General features: G+C 46.3%; 1 protein-coding gene across 2 annotated transcripts in view; it reads left to right on the top strand.

The window, feature by feature from the left end:
* The window catches only part of LOC102689200 (zinc finger protein 644), a 31,870-nt gene that overhangs the window by 1,442 nt on the left and 15,739 nt on the right, over positions 1-14,689 (top strand). The gene's annotated exons all lie outside the window — the stretch shown is intronic.

The raw sequence follows: 14,689 nt of genomic DNA, 5'->3' as shown, positions 1-14,689 counted from the left end.
AACAGGGTGAAGTTGAACTGCAACGTAATAGGAAGCAGATTTCCTGGTATAACTACTTTTTTTAAACAAAAAAAAGTAGGAAGCATTCTTTTCCAATTAGTGCTTAATCCTCCTGTTGTTCTTCTCTCAGTCAGATTTTTTTTTTATAATTAAGCGCCCATTAATTAAGACATTTTCCAGTACCTCAAAAAAAGACTGTATCTTAAGAGATGAAAGCTTCCCCCAACTCCCCCCTAAAAAAAAAAACCCAGTGTTTTTATGGTCAGTGACAGCCCGGAGAGTTTGGACGCAGCGGGGCGTGAGTGTGTTCACGCTGTGTGCAGTCCAAGCTGGCCAGACGATTTCTCTCAACCTTGCTCCTGTCACATGGGAGCACTGTAGCGACTTGGGAAAGCCATGAAGGTAAAGAAAGGTGAATTATTGTCAATACGGTCTGTGATGGAGGAAGGGCTTCGTCGAAGCGGTGTGCCTTTTGGGTTAGTGTGACTAATCCTTTGGCTACGGATCTGCACAAAGCAAGGGATTCCTTTTCTGAAATAACAGCGGCCCTTCCCAGGGGCCGTACCTGTGCGATGGCGTTTCGTTTAGCTACATTTCCTTTTCAGAGACGTCCTTAAAAAATTTGATTCCAGTCAGAGGAAGCAGATTGGGACGAAGTGCGTTCCACTCTGTTTAACTCTGCGACTAAATGCCCGTTCAGTCTCCCTCTTATCACAAGATACCTGTTTCGGATTTGCCATCAGCGATCATCATGTGAGCAGGCCACCCATATCTCAGTTCTGCCACTTCAGCTCGGAGAGTCAAGGGTGAACTCAGCCAGTGATTAAGAAGTCATGCAGACAGTATTAGGGTATTGCCAGTGTTTCATCATGAGTCACGGACGGTGCTCTCACATTGGCCCAAGTGCAAATCCTTGTCATTTGGTAGCGAGAGTCAGCTCTTGATATGACGGGCGCGATTGCAGCTGAAGCTCGAGGTGAAATCTGTGCCCCTTGGAAGGGGTTAAATGCCACAGAAGGAACGGAAGTCTGCTGCCTTAACTGCCTTTCCTGGCTCGGAACGCGCTGCAGTTCCGTGTGTGTGCTGTCTGCCCTAAATGGTCTTTCCTGCCTCGTGTGACCCTGAGAGCCGTTTCCATGCGCTCGACGCAGTCGCCCTGCGGACCGGCCTGTCCCTGATGCACGCAGGTGCGCCGGAGAGTGGCAGGGCGGTGCTCTTCAGTCCTGACTTTTTCCACTGGGTTCAAGCTGCAGAGTAGTCCCAGCAATCAAACCGGCTTCCTTCGCCCTGGCTGGGAGGCTTGTGCAGGGGCCTCTCCGTCGAGGTGTGATATCTGGGAGTGTTTCCGTTTTCGCCCTGGATACAGATGGGGCGTGAGCATCATGGAGCGTGTCTCCCCGCAAACTGGGGCACTCGGCCGACAGCTCCTTCTCGGTCCGAACCGACGCCTTGCATCTCCAGGGGTGAATCCTGCGTTCAAGAGGAGGTTTTCGCAGGGCCTGTGAGCGGAGAAGATCAAGGCCCCCGTGCCAGTTGGGAAAGGGTTACTCCGGGCGTTTCAGAGAACAAGCGCTCATTGCTGACCTTGGCACCCAAAGAAGATAGCGTGTGCAAAATTAAAGATTAGACTTCCCAGCATTCAAAGCAAAAGGTTTGTCAATGGTGGTAAAACCTGTTTTTCCCTTTTCCTTTCCGTCCCAGAGACGCCACAGGTCACTGCCTTCAGCCTCTTGACTTATCAGTCAGTGACTTTAGGACAAACCTACAGGAAAGCTTTGGGAGGTTGGAGGATTTCTCTGCTGTTTCCGGACTTGTTGGGCAAAAAGTGACATCTCTGCGGCCCACCTGATAGTTTTTCACAGAGGCTCTCAGAGGAGAGGAAGAGCTGCAGAAGAGTGCACCACACAGATGAGCTAAGCACAAGATTTTTTTCTTGAGGAGCTCTTATCTCTAACAAATGAATCTTGCCCGATATGTGACCCTCGGGTATTTACTAGCACAGAATAGATCTGGGGAAGGCTAACGTTGGCACTGAGGCGATTGACTTCTCTGACGTAGGAAAACCACGAGTGCAGCTCCAGTAGTGGAATGCAGTGCCGTTAGTTTGTGATGACTGTGAGATTGAAATGGAACACGATTATGGTGCCTCTTCATCAGAGGGGTCGCCGGTCAGCTGTGTGTTACTGCTTCATTACGGAGACGCAGGTTGTTGTGAAACTATAAATGACTAACATTGCTAATGAAGGCCGTATTCATAATACATTGAAACACAAGTTATGTATTAGTTATTTATTAGCTGTGACAGGTAATCAGTACCTAGCTACGCTTTTAATAGGGATTTCCATTTATTGTTCAGTGCTTGTGTCAGCCATGAAGAGCTCTGACATGTGGCTCACAGGTGAGTCTTCAAGAGCAATCAAGAGTTTCCATGGTAAAACAGGACAGGTGTGTGGACTTGGGATGCCCTTTACAATGGCACCCGGGAGTTAAGGAAGAAAAGATGAGCCCAGGTCAGGCGCTGGGGATGGTGCAGAGGCCCAGTAAAAACACAGGAAACTCTCCGGTTTACGTCAAGCCCTCGTGTCGGTCTGGCTTCAGCCCGCGGCTCTGCGTCTCTGGACACGTGGGCCTTGCGAGCTCTGAGGCCTCCTGGGGTTGTAAATCAGAGAGGTGACCAAGCCTGTCCTGTTTAACAGTTAAGATGAAACAGGTTCCTTCTGAGCGTTTACATAGGTTATAGGTGTAGGCCATCAAGGTGTCAACAGAAAGGCTCTCTGGAGAGTGTGTCATCCCCTTTTTTGACATACTGACAGAAGAGCTTTTGATGTTTGCCTGAGCAGCAATCTTCAAAACGGTGTTCAGAATCGGTTCATGAGCACATGGATGCATACATTCACGTTAGAGTCGAACATATGTCAATATGGTAAACACTGCAGTAGGTTGCAGTCTTAATATTGGCAAATGACTCACTAACCAGTGCGAATCAGGAATGTTTTTTATTGCGTTGCCTCATTAAATCTGCTGTAGGAATTTGTTAAAAGTACTTCAAAGACGCCCAGCTCCCATCACAGATGGAACTCGCCCCAGAAGATAAGTTATCTGCTTAAGTCGGTCCAAATATGATCTAGATGATCAACTGGATGTGTTAGGTAATCACTGACTTGATTTCTGCCATTGATGGCAAATAACACTGTTATGGTACAGATGTCCAGCTTATCGTACTGTGGAATAATTAGTGCTGTTATATTGATATGCATATCATGATGGCTAAATCACCGTAATTTAGCTGTGTTTTAAGTTTAGCGATCATCTGTGTGAACTTGTGTGTGTTTTGCACAGAAGGCAGTGTCTATCAGGAACAGCCGCTGTAATGCTGTAGTATATGTAGTCATGCAAAGGCCAAGTTGACCAGGTTTTCAGTTGCTTCATTTTGCATTTGGATTGTTTCTTTCCTGGGCGCCATGGCGTTGTGGCAGTAAGAGCTCTGGGGTCCGGGGTTCAGGTCCAGTCGGGGGGCCTTCAGTGTGGAGTTTGCGGGGAAGGTGCTTCCATCCACATGGTTCCTGCTCGTGCCCTCTAGGTCGTGCTTCGCTCTTCTTTTTGAAGACATCTGCTCGGTTTTCTTTTTTCCAGTGGTCCAGGTTCTGGCACAGGTAGTGAGATAGTTCGCACACCGTGCCAATACAGAATAAACAAACACAGTAGAGGTCTAATGGTAAATAGCACTGAAGACGAGACAAACACCTTTCAGATGGAGATTTGTGTGGACAGTTGCAGAATGTTAGCAGGAATATAAACTACAGATATAAAATAGAAACAGCCTGAGCTTGGAAAAGCTGTCTGTTTAAATGACATTATTGTATGTGTTGATGCATCATATTCATTTTCTAGATAATGTGGCAATAAAAAAGGCAAAGATAATTTTATCCCTAATTTAAACTAAGGGATGCTTTCTAAAATTGTAGTCGCTCCATTAGAATATTGTGTACAGTTTTGATCACGGCATTGAGTCCAGAGAAGTGTGACTACACACTTTCCCGGGCTTGAGGACCGCCCTACACTGCCAGGCTAAAAGGAGTAAGTCCTTCTGGTCTTGAGCAGAGACGACAACAGGGCGACCTGATGCGAGCCCTCACAATCCTCAAAGGCATTCATAAAGTCAACCTGGCTTCTGAAATTAACACTGGAATATGAGCAAGGGGACAGAAATTGGGAGCTGAGGAGGTGCTTTTAAATCTGCGAGCGGGAGGCAGTTCATTACAAGGTCATGGCAGCGCGGAAGAAGCTGGTACCCTGACTTTTCTCGAGAGATGACTGGCGGAGATCCGCAGATCAATTAGCCGACAGGAAGCAAGCGAGCGAGCCAGATGGGGCGAAGAGACTCCTTGTTTGTTCTCCTGTATCCCAGCACAGGTGGCCCTTGGGGTTTTACCTGCTGCAGGTAATGGACCAGCGTGGCCCTGGTGTCGCGGGGCTTTCAGTCAGCCTCCAACCTTCAACACTGGAGTACTCAAACGAGATGAGCTGCTTTCATTGTTAGGAGCCTTCTCCATGTGCTGGCTGGTATCCGTGCTTGCTGTGGTGGTCCCGAAGCGATAACCTCCGGCTTCCCTTGCGCGGCCGGTTCAAGGAACGGGTTTTTTTGCCGACTGCTGGCTCGGGAGCGCCCCCTGCCGCAGGGCTGTTTTCCAGGCGGGCGCCGGGAGTGTCCGGCAGTGGGTCTGGGCTCGGGGCTGCGGACGAGCCGGTCTGTGAGCCCCGGTGTGGTGAGGAGTGTTCGGCAGATGCACTCTGTTCCCGGGAGCCAGCGACCAGCCCGGCGCGGCGTGCCTCTGTGTCGGCGCGTCTGCTGGCTTCCTGTGCCCGCCGCGGTTTCCGAGGAGCGAAGAGGGGCTCGCGCTTGGTCTGGAGGCCATGCGAGCTCGTGCCGGGCGAAGTGAAAGGATTCAGATATAAAAGCGGACGTACTTTGTTAGCCCTGCCTTGAAGCGTCCTAACAGCAGGCAGTAGCTGCTAGTATATGCTTTCTTCCCGGTCACATGGGTCGAGATAAATCGTGGCGAGGCGGGTACAGAAACTGGCTGGTACAGCTCAGAGATGTTGTGTTGGATAATAGGAACTACATTTCCCATAATCCCCCCCCCCCCCAGACGACTTCCTGAAGAGCGTCTACATCACTGCCTGCCAGCGGTGACATCCTGCCGTGCTGGTGGCTTCACCGGGCGTGGCCTGTTGTCACAGGGGTGTGCTGCGAATGCACTTCCAGTGGGTTCCCTTATTCTTAAAGGTTTATTTTCCGAAAAAAATAGAAAATGTTTTCCCACCCGAGTCCTGCAGCAGGTAGCCTGAGCAAGGGCTCTGCTGTGCCTTGTTGACCTCGTCACCTGGCTGCACCTTGAGTGGACTGGCGTTCCCTTGCAGCTTGTGTAATGTGAACAGTGTGATTGTACGACTGACCTTCCTCCCGCCTGTTCCTTCGACTCCCCTTCAGGCACATTCAGGGATAATGGGCTTGCCGTATCATCGTTTTTACTTGGTGACAAAATAAATCTTCCAGTATTTTTAAGTTCCACTTACAATTCCATTTTGGCTCACTTGGCGAACCTGGCAGAAGTTTTCACACCGGCCTGTGGCATCCCCTTTTGTGAAATTACAGAATGATGCCAGCTCATGTTTTAGACGGTTTTATTCAGGAGCTGAATGCTCGGAGGGAGGTCGTCTCAGGGTGAGATAAGGTGCAGTACATGTCGGCAAAAATGAAACAGAAAAAACTGTCATAAATTGATTTCATAAGTATTCAAAACCCGTGAGCTCAAAGATTTGGTGGAAGCATCTTTGGCGACAGTTATGGCCGCAAATCTTTCTGGGTCTCGACTGTCTTTGCACCCTGGCCTGTTGTTCTTGTCAGGTCTGCTCACGCTCTCTCGGCTGGTTTGGGTAGAGCTCATGGACAGCAGGTGGCAAGTCTTTCCACCGATTCTCCATAGCGTCTGCGTCAGGGCTTTGACCTGGGCCTCTCAGGGACACTCGCTTTCCAGTCCCGAAGCCACTGCAGCGCAGCTTTGGCCTGGAGCTCTGTCTTGCCGAAAAGTGAACTTTTTTGCTTCTGCTGCATCCAGTTTCGCTCAGTCTTGATGGGCTGCCCCGGCCTCACTCTTGAGAAGCAGCCCAGTAGCGTGCCGACAGCAGGGGGTGACGACAGCAGTTGTTTCAGATGTGCCTTTCTGACGGACAGGGGTCGGTGAGCCTCGGGGCGACCTTAAATCGGATCCTGCCCCCGTCCTCTCTGGAGTGTCTCAGGGCTCAGTCCCTTTCCAGAATTAGACTGTATGTTGCCATAAGGCCAGGTTTAGCAGAAACTCTGGTGTCGTACAGCTTGCTCTTCCAGTACGACTCAAAGGCCTTGAAGATTTATGGTGTGGATGGCTCAAAATTATCTCCAGTTAAACAAGAATAAGACTGAGATGGTTTTAATTGGCTCTGTCTATCACATCTGCATAAACTCTCTAAATCGCACTTTTGGTGACGGAAATTGTGCCCTCAAATTCCTTTGGCAAACCTAGGGTTTTTGACTGCGCACTTGTGGTTTGAAAGATAAGGAACAATGTCTGCTCCACATCTTTCTTTCATTTTCATTTCATTTAAGACGCGTTCATGCTTTTATCTGCTCAAGGTTGGACTGCCACAATGCCTTGTCAGCCGGTTCGCCCAACAAACGACTTCAGAAACTACAGGATGTCCAGAATGGTGCTGATCAAGGCTAGAAAGCATTTCTCCTGTGCTGGAAAATCTGCAGTGGCCATGCAATGTCTCTTGCAGGACAGACTTTAAATTTCCCTTTCTGCCATTCCAGGCGCTACATGGTCTGTCTCCTGTGCACCTCCAAGAGTCACTGTCCCCACACATCCTGCACACTTCCAAGTGTCAAGACTGCTAAGTTTAAAGCGGTAAAATGCGATTGCTGTGTCCGGGTCCGAATAATTTTGCAATAAATCAGCACAATAAAGCTGCCTCTGTCTTTTTCTGACCTTGTGTATTAGTTTCATAACACAGAAGTCACCTTTTAACGCTTTAGGCTTTGCTGTGTTGGAGCTCCTGACTTCATTCCCTGCAGGGAAGACAACCGAGTTTTCGCAGTCTCAACTTTGAGCAAATAAAGATGCACTCTGTTTATTTCAGTGTCTTGAGGATCTCCTCCCCACCATGCTTCTTCAAGCTGCAGTCGGGAGGCAGGCCGGTCTTCACGCGAGGAGCAGTCGATGAGCTCTCGTCGTATTTTGCATAAATGAGTAGTCTGTTAAGGGACGAGGTGTAGGTTTGTGTGATGATGGAGGGGCCGGCGAGCTCTGTGGAGCTGGAATCCTGACGTGTACAGTGCTCCGAGACGTGTGCCGAGTGTGATCGCCGGTCTTCACAAATTAAACGCAGAGCTGTCAGCGAAGTCTTGTCACCGACGTCCTGCAGATGTTTTGCTTCCCCAAGAAGCTCACCTCGTGTCAGCTCTCAGAACACAGGGAAGGCAAACGCCGCTGTTGGCATGTGAAGGAAACGCGCTTTTCCACTCTTTTTATAACCTTTTTTTAATGTTCGGGGTGGACCGGTTTCACATGTCAGACGATTGCAGTTGGTTTCTCACAAGTGTTGAAAATGCAAATTCAGTGAACTGCCTGTGCAGCAGCTGTCTTGGATTTTGATTTTTAAACCTCAGTCATACATTTGTTGGTGACTGAAAAGTTAAAAAATAGAACAGTGTGCGATTCTCGCCCAGGCTGCTTGAATTCTCAAAACGAGCACACGTGTGCGGTGTGGCCATACAGCACGCGCCGGTTATAGACTTGCAGCTCAGGGGCGTTGCTGCTCATGGAGCTGGTCTTGCTTGAAAAAGAAGGTTTGCGCAGTGTGAACTGGCCTCCCCGACACTCTGCTCATACATATCAGAAATCTAAACTTGAGGCATTGACGGGCAGCTTACGCTGAAAGCTGTTTCCCGACCCTGTACTCAGTGATCCCTGGTCCACTGTTCCCTTCCCTTACTCCTCCAGTAAGCATCGTGAGGAGATGGAAAGCAGATCTTGGTCATGGCCCTCTGCACCACTTGACTTGAAGGCTCCTGCCGAATCCTCTTGGTTGTAAGACCCTCGCCTGTCCTGGCTTGTGTAGCCGGTCGTCACGTGTTCCCTCAGTTAAAGCCCTTCCGTCTGGAGTCTCACCTTGCGGTGCTACACACGCCAGCTGCCACTTGGTGGCAGAGTGTGGCCAGTTATCTCGTAGCTCTTTTGTAACAGTATGTAGGCTAGCCCACAGAGATGTTAGCAGAATGGTAAATTGAACTTATTCTGGGGGTCAAGTAGGCAGCAGATCGTTCTAAAAATGTAACTTTTATTATAAATATAAAAGCACATGAGAGCCTTGGCAATGTCTTTAAGTGATTAAATGACTGGGCTTTACCCCTGTGCATTTCTGGCATAGTAGAAAAGGCTTTTTGGAAGTTTATTGCAAAGTCTGTGACATTATAACTTTAACTGTCACCAGAATGTTTTGTATGTGATGCAGTTTAGGACCGAAAACCATGAATTGTGAAAAGATTGTTTTCCCCGGTTACGAATGTGTTTTAAACAACTTATTGTTTTTGCTACAAAAGGTACATTGGTATTGCTTAATTGCACACTGTGGCAGGCAGTTGTGATGAATTATCACACAGCTGTTGTAATTATCATTGAAATGCATTAACAGTCTCGTCAGTAGTCTTGAGGTTATATTAATTCTAGAATGAACTGGAGAGTCTGCATTTTACTCGTATATTTATTGTTCAGAAATATACATGTAACTACTTATGAATATTGTCATATACTGGGAATTGTCACTAACTGCAGACAAACCCTCCATCAGATATTTCTCATGCTAAATATTATTCACTTGTACGCTTTGGATGGTGTGTTAATTGTTGGGTCGTTAAAACAAGAGGTTTCCTCCTGGACAGGAGACAACATTGATATAAATGCAAAGAACTGGTTCAATAAAACGTAAGATCTCAATGTTTTATTTCCAGGTAATCATTTGCTGCAATAGAACGATCACACAGTGTGAGAAGGTACCCAGCCTACTGTCAGAATGCACACAGGCTGCTGTCTGCCTGTCCAGTGAGGGTCCCGCACGCTGAAGACAAGCTGCTGAGGTGCTGGGGACATGAGGATCAATATAGCCAAGGCCATGGGGATGGTCTGTTGATGATGAGGTTTTCACACTTTGAGCACCAATTAACCAAAATTTAAATTCATTGACTGAAAGGATTGGGGCAAAAGTTTGCTGCTAAATTGGTAGCAAAGCACATAAACCTTTGGCATTTTCTATCGAAGTTGTAGTCGAAGAACACTTTGCTCATTAATTTTTCAAGAAGCAATCATTTATTCTTAGAGTCTGAAGTGGTATTTTAGAAACTTGCTTCTAGAGAGTATAGGTTAGGTGCAATTAAGTTCGTGCGCAGCGGACACCTGCTGCTAAACGCATGCTGAGTGAAACTTGGCATTCAGAGACCAGTGTTACAGGTGCAATTAGTAAAACTGCCATTAACCTTGTGCTTCCATGCAATCCCAAAGACATTTTTTAAAACCTGCTTTTGAAAAACAATTGCTCGTGGAAAACTCCACAAGGAATTTCTCCGGGGGGTTTAGAAGTGATTGGCTAGCAGAGTGTGCAGAATCATGCACAACTTAATAAGGAATCGTCAGATTTAGGTTGAGAGAGAGGCCATGGTCATTCAGTAATTAACATAACTAAGAGTTAACGCTTTAAATGTTGCGTCCCATTAACCAGAGCAGGTTCTCTACATCGCAGATCCTTCTGAGCACGGAGTCGCGGAAACAGCATTAAGAAACGACAGTTGTAATCCCGAGCAGTGACATTTAGGAAGGAATATTAAAGCTGTTTTGTTAGAGAAGCGTTTTTTTTTTGCCTTGGTAAACAGAAAAAAGCTCCAGGGTCTTTGGTAAAAAGCTTGAGGGCTGGGGTTTTGGTCCGCGTGTCAGTAGCATATTAGAGTTTTTATTGAAAAGGAATTAAGAAGCACGAACCACACACCCCTGGCATCATTCTGAAGTCTGTGTCTGTTACTGGGCGGCTGCCGCTGCCGTGTTCCAGCCCTCCTATCCTTGTGTAATTGGGAGTCCTTTGAAGAGCAGGGGTCTCTATTAACGGGCACACCTCTTTTGAAATGCAAATGCATGTTTAATGCACTCAGGAGCAGAGAGCTGGTCAATAGATAATTGGCAAAACCTTCCTATGTTCATAATTACACGGCTTTCTCTCTCGTACATCTTCTGCAAGAAGCAGTGGCAGCTCTTGAAGTGTGCACCACAGGAAAGACAGACTGCTGCATTGTACTGGGAAGGTGAGGAGCCCTCTGCTGGTTAGTCACTTGTAGTGCAACTCCTTTTTAGATGCTGTAGCACCACCTCTTGTTTGCACTGTATTCATGTGGTTTGCCATGCTGCAGGTCAAAGGTCATAGATTCTGCATATAAGTCGAGACACAGCCCGTTTCCTTTTGAGAAGCTGGATATGGATAAATTATGGATCTATTAAAATACAGTAATAATTCTGTTGTACTCATTGGCATCCATATGGTGCTTATTCTAGATGTGCTGTAACTGGATTCATTTTTCACCATGATTATTATTTATTGAAGATATTGCGTTCCATTAAAGAATGGCGGATATAGACTGGAATTTTCCTTTGAATGTTTTAGCTTCTGCTGAAATCAAAGCAGGCTGAGTTCCATTTTTTAAAATCTTAATTAGTAGCTCAATCAAGCTTATTTTAAACAAAATGGCAAAATGTACGTAGCAAGGTAGAAGATATTAGTGTAGACAGCCAAGTGTTTTTTCTAAGTGTGACTTTGTAATTGTTGAGATGTAAACTAAATAGATGTCTCAGCACCAGTAAATGAAACTCTCGTTATAAGAAAAAAAACTTGTTAACAACTTTAATGAGTGTTGAATCACAGCTAGAAAGGAAACTGCTGGTTATTTGCAACTGTAGAAAAATTATTCATTTTTCAAGATAGTCATGTGTGAAGGACACCTGCAAACGTTGTCGCACATCGTGGAGAATTAAGCACATTGAATCTCCACCATTTTACTTAGCAAGTCAGACCTGTTTTGTATACATTAATATGCCTCTCTCGATCTTGATGACTTATTGACAGTTTTCCCTTTCATAGTAACACTGGTGCAAAATTGTGCCTTGTAAAATTTGTTTTTAGAATTTCGCAAAAGCAGCGCAAGATAATTGGCGTCATTCGTGGAGCGCCTCGGCGTTGAAACGGCGCGTCACGCTGTGCGCACGTGTAGCGGCCAGCCCTTTGTCCTTCAGCAAGGGCTGAAGGTGGGCTCTGCGGCCAGTGCCTGAGGGCTCTGCACGGGCCAGTCGGAGGTCCCCTGCTGCCACCGAACTTTGCCCCCCAGTTCGGCAGCAGTAGAAGCTCCATTTCATCCTTTTTGTGTTGGGTGAGTGATGTTGCATATTCCTGCGCCCCTCAGTGCTGCCCAGTCAAGTCCTTTTCTTCTTTTCACAGCACCTCAAGAGGGCTAATTGATCCCAAATATCCTCAGTCTGTTTGTTGAAGGAGATCTGAGTGTTTGAAAGGCGACTGTTGACTAATCCCAGCTCTGGATTGGCTTTCTCATGACGCAGCTTCCTGCTGCAGAGTGTTTCTTTGACAGTTGTGTGGGTCAGACTGTAACTGGCAGTTATGAAACCCTTCTGAACTGTGTAGCATAGGGGTCTCAAACTAAACTCCTGGAGTGTCCGGTGTCTTCTACCAAGTTTTCAGTTACATAGTTTAATTATTTAATTAGCTGCATAACTGTAACACTTCTAACTGAGGTGCGTTATGGGTAACTGTGCCTTTTAATGATGTGCGTCTCGTGTAAGCAACTGTAAAAGTCCTTAAGAAAAATCCTATGTGTTTTTCTCATTTAGAAATGATTTGGGTGAATTGAGACACTAGCAGAGACAGGCCCTGAGACTCCAGGAGTGTCTTGTCGCGAGCCCCTAGGCTGTCTCTTCACTTCTGTTTTTCGTTGTGGAGTTCACCTTTTCTTATTCCTAATCATGGGGTTTTGGGGAGGGAAGGAGCACCAATAAAAGCCAATGACCATAAACATGCAACAGTGTTCTTCATAATACTGCCTTCGAATTTTCTACATTTTTACAGGTTTCAAAACGCTCTTGAGCAACATTGTACATTGTGGGGAAAGTTCCAGTGCCTGCTGCTCTCCTGAGTTTGAAAGGAAGACTATTGAAATAAGTGTCACATGCATGTGAAATTTAAAACCGGTGCATTTTTAAAAGAGCAGTTTTATACTAACAAAGCCTTGTGAAATCCCGATCAGACAGGCATTCTTAATCCGTTTAATTTTGAAAGGTATTGTGTAAAGCTTCAAAGTTTATATCGTTTAATCCTCCCATGCTCTACAGGCAGCAAATTAGGCCATGTCAGCATTTTGAACAGATATAATCTACTCTGCGCACCAGAAATCCTCCTTCAAGACAACTGCATAGGCTCCTTGTGAACTTCGTGTTTGATGTTCTTGCCTGCTCTTGAGCATGACTTCTGTCTTAGCTGAACTGTCACTTGTTCGCTGTCCCCTTTTATCACAGGGAATGTATCTCGTATCTCTTTTTATCAGCAGAACTACAGTCGGCGAGTCAAAAGAAAACTGTATTTATTTCTTGCCTTACTCTGATGGTTCCTATAGCAGTCCTGTGAGTGAGAAGTTAATTGTCACATTGTGGATGGTTTATCTGAGCAGCATCTGAAATCAACTCCAGACTGCTTCTGTACACCTAGAGTTGTGGGGGTGTGGAGCAGACTTGCACACCAAGCAGTGAATGCTGCTTTTCTAGGACCTCTGTGGAATCCATGATCAGGCATCACTGGTTACCTTTCACAGTTGTTTTTACCTTCCAGTGTAGCTCTTGGGTCTTCTACATTTTGCCTAACTCTTTATTTATTCTTGGTAATTGTTGAAGGCCTGCTTGGATTGAAGACTGCTGCTATTTTCCATTTTAATTAGTTTTTTGTAGCGTACTGAATCTAATAAGCAGTCTATTAACCAAAAGAACTCCAGACATCCGACTGCGTAATTTAGTTCTTCGTGCGTTCTTCTGTTCATGCCTGGATTCACCATTATCACCTTGCTGGTTTGGGAGAAAGACTGTCCGATCTGCACGATTATAATAAACTGCTTTTTCAAAAATGTTTTTGCTCTTCCCGTCACATGGATGACAAATCACAAACCGAGCACAGGGAGTCTGAAGCATTTTTTGAAGAGTACAGAGGAAGAGTGGCGTAGTTGGTAGAAAGTAAAAATAGCTTTATGCTGTTGCTTGGAGTAAATTATGGCTGGCAGGTGGATTCAGTTACGAGCAGATATTATTGCAGAAAAATTCCATTGTCTGGGGTCACACGGTGCTTATTTCCGGTTAACATCACGTGTTCTGAGCTTGGAATTGTCCCAGGAACAAGAATCCCAATCCTAAACCTTTTTTTGTGGCGTTGTTGATCTCCTGTTTTGAACTCTGGACTGGCTGATCCACAGCTTTTGAAAGACGTTGCTCTTCTTTCACTGTTTGAACTGCTGCTGTTTGAACTATGAGCTGGACAAGGTAACATGATTTAAAAACAAATACATTTTTTATTGTCTCTCGGTTTATTTTACTTGTTAAAAACCAGTGTGGCCCCAGCCACCATCTTATCTTCCATGTGGTAAATTTCCACATTGCCTCGAACGGTGCTGGGCGGCCATTGTGTAGGGTTTCAAGCCGGAGTGTTTCAGTCCTTCCTTTGTGACTCTTCAAGCAAGCCAGTGTTTTGCTGTGGGTCTGGCTGTGCTCCAGCATTCACGAGGCTGCGAGTCCTGCAGGTCTTGACTTGTTTAAAATAAAGACAGAAGAAACCTTCTCCTGTTAAATTAGTTTCTCTCCCGACAGAAGGACAGATTTGGAGTTGAGCACTCTTGTTTCGGAGACCTCTTGCAGCAGCCCTGCAGGGGCAGGAGCGGTTTGCTCCGGGGGCCACAAACCGGCCACTGGGGCCACACTGAGGCCAGACTCGGAGCCCAGGGAACACAGGGACAGAGCTGACTGCCTCCCTAGCATCTCGCCCGCCTTCACCGTCACTGTGCCTTCAGCAAACCTTCAGAGAAAACCACTTCCCCCGGCAATGAAATGTTGTCTTTCAGTTTTGAAAGTCAACCCCAACGGCAATATTAAAACTTTTTTATAACTCACTAGCAGGGTCTCGTTTAGAATATTGTGTGTATCTCCTGACTTCCTCTCCTGTGGGACCTTTCTTAATGTTCTTAATCATGTGTACAGTTGTGGTCCCCAGGTTATAGAAAAACACAGAATCAGTCCAGAGAAGAGCAACCAGATATGTTTCAAGGCTTATGGGAATGTCCCACACTGACAGGCTGAAGGAACTGGACATTTTTAGTCTTGTAACAGCAGATTACAGAAGATTACTGAAAATGAACAGTGAAACACGAACCAGAGGGTGCAAGTGGGAGCTATACGGAAGTGCATTTAAAACCGAGAGCAGGAGGCACTTCTTTGCCCAAAGGGTTGTGGGAGTGTGGAACAAGCTGTGCCGCCATGTTGTTGAAACTAATACTCTGGCTTCTTTCCAG

Source organism: Lepisosteus oculatus, chromosome 9 (assembly GCF_040954835.1).
Source record: "Lepisosteus oculatus isolate fLepOcu1 chromosome 9, fLepOcu1.hap2, whole genome shotgun sequence".
Classification (NCBI taxonomy): domain Eukaryota; kingdom Metazoa; phylum Chordata; class Actinopteri; order Semionotiformes; family Lepisosteidae; genus Lepisosteus; species Lepisosteus oculatus.
This window is presented reverse-complemented; position numbering and strand designations above follow the sequence as displayed.